The sequence below is a fragment of the Ictalurus punctatus genome, unplaced genomic scaffold (genome assembly GCF_001660625.3).
Source record: "Ictalurus punctatus breed USDA103 unplaced genomic scaffold, Coco_2.0 tig00004274, whole genome shotgun sequence".
In the NCBI taxonomy this organism is placed as follows: domain Eukaryota; kingdom Metazoa; phylum Chordata; class Actinopteri; order Siluriformes; family Ictaluridae; genus Ictalurus; species Ictalurus punctatus.
This window is the reverse complement of record NW_026521101.1, coordinates 1-2,500: the sequence shown is the minus strand read 5'-3', so window position 1 is coordinate 2,500 and position 2,500 is coordinate 1. Positions and strand designations below refer to the sequence as shown.

Here is a 2,500-nt window from a genome sequence, read left to right as displayed (position 1 = left end):
GTTTTCCTCGCTGCTACCGCCACCTTCATCCTCCTCATAAAGGGTCTGGGCCGTGCTCTGTATGCTATGTGCTCTGTATGCTATGTGCTCTGTATGCTATGTGCCACTGCTCTGTAACCATGAGAGCACCGTCCTTCTCTCAGGTGGTTTTCAAAGTGTGCAGGGTATGAAATGCACTCTGGGAGGAACATCATGCTCATAAATGACCTCGTTACACTGCAGTCTCTTTGAATTCCGACTTTACACTCAGGATGAAATACTCACGCTGCAGTCTGATGGAACGTTGGAGAAAAAGCGAGCAATTTTAGAATTGTCGCTTCATTTAAGAAGTGCATTAAGACATGGCTTTTTGTTTTGATTTCTTTTCCTCAGCTGCGCTGAAGGCCTACTTCAAATACAACGAATGTTTGCCGTCACGCATCGTGGTGTGGGCGACGGCGTGCTGCTGAGCGTAGTCGACTACAAAGTGCCTCAGTTCACGCAGTCCATCAAGGCCATGGGTGAAGATTACGCGTCTTTCTGATCGCAGCTTCAGGTTGCGTTCGGTGTGTTTTAAACGCTGATGGCTTGATTTGTCAGGTACAACTTCTTCCACGTGAGTCACAAAGTGCGCTTCGGCAGTGTGGCCCCCACTCACTACAACATGGTGTACGACAGCAGTGTCCTCAAACCAGACCACATGCAGAGACTCACCTACAAACTCTGCCACATGTATTACAACTGGCAGGTAAAAGCCACACACACACACACACGTGTTCATACAAGCCCGCTTTCTACACAACCCCAGATCATGCTGATTGATGATGTAAGGATTGAGGTTGTGGTCATTTTGTTTAATCGCACGTCTATCATTAGAGAATCCGCATCGTGTGATCAAAAACGGAGAACGTGCATGAATTTGTTACAGAATTTGTCCAAGATTTTATTGGGAATGTTTCGTACAGTGTTGACGATCTAAATAGCTTAATTTAGCTTAAAACCATGTAATTGCAGGGTTAAAGATACGAGCTATACGAGATCAAGCCTGCGATCGGAGCATCCGTATACTCGATGTTTACAAAACCGCAAGAACGGAAGCGAAATGCTATCAGTCAAACAAGTCAGAGTTAATGTATTGTTCTGATGACTGAAGGAAAATTTTACTTAACGGTTCTATCTTAAGGGTGAGCTGAGGTTGTGTATAATTAGTTTAGTAGAGAGAGAGAGAGAGTTTAAGAGAGAGAGTGAGTGATGTAGAAAAAGGAAATAAAGAATTAACAGGTGTTGTGAATTGAGGATGTGTAGAAAAAGTATATTTAAAGCAGATGAATGAATGTATTAGAAGCCGGGAAAGGTGAGGTTTCCTTCACGTGTTTCCTGGAGGATGCAGTAGAGGGGTGTGTGTGTGTGTGTGTGTGTGTGTGTGTGTGTGTGTGTGTGTGATTTCCTGTATATGGTTGTGTGTAGTTTTAGAAACATCTGGGACTTGAATTTTCAGTGTGCACATGATAGATGTGCTATATAATGTAATTTAGAAACAGGTGGATTACACGAATATTTTACACTAAATATGAAACTTATTCACTTCGACTGAACATTAAATGAATCTCAGAACTGAGACAGTATTACACAGTCAGTAACAGAGGCCCCTGTGAGAATCAGAACCTCAGCTTTAATCAGTGTTGTGGAATGTGATATGATCAAATCAACAAGTTAGTATATTTGACTTGTACTCAGCACTTTCCTTTAACTGGAGCTGAAACTTGTTAAAGCGTTTTTGGCCTTTTGTCAACCCTACAGTTCTCTGTTCTCGTTTTCCTACAAAATGTCACCTCCTGTAATAACACGAGCACTGCTTTTTATTTATTTAAATATTTTACATATATGGATTATATACTTTATGTACGTTTACAAAAGGCTGGTGTAGATTTAAAACGCTCTGAAAGTTTTCACCAAAGGAACAGAAATTATTATTAATTTTTTAAACCGGTTTATGATGCTCGTGAGTGTGGCTCTGTGACATTTAACACCTTCAGCAAGACTTTAACGCGAACACGCTTTAAACCGGTATTTCCCGTCGCAGCACGCGCACAGGTTTGTTTAAGATTAGCACGCGCACACTTATAATATCGTCACTACAGAGCCCATGGAAATTAATGCTACTTTTGAATGGTTTTACTCTTCACCTTATAAATCTGAATTTCCTGCAGACGATACTAAAGTGAATGCATTTCTTCAAGACCTTTGTAACCCTGTTATTGATTTGAATACTGCCATGCAACTGGACTCCCCACTCTCTCTTGAAGAAATGTGAAATTCAGTTAAAACTATGCAGTGTAACAAAGCTCCTGGCCCGGACGGGTTCCAGTTGAATTGTTTAAAGCATCTATTGGAAAATTAGCTCCACTGCTTTTATCTGTGTTCAACGAATCCTTGGAATGTGGGTCTTTGCCTCCAGCTCTGACACAAGCCACGATAGCTCTCCTTCTTAAGGAGGGTAAGGATCCGTCCTCCTGCGGTT

At 41.7% G+C, this 2,500-nt stretch overlaps 1 pseudogene; it reads left to right on the top strand.

The window, feature by feature from the left end:
* Nucleotides 1–756, top strand: part of LOC108262584 (piwi-like protein 1) — a 6,543-nt pseudogene extending 5,787 nt beyond the window's left edge.
* Nucleotides 757–2,500: the final 1,744 nt, after the last annotated feature.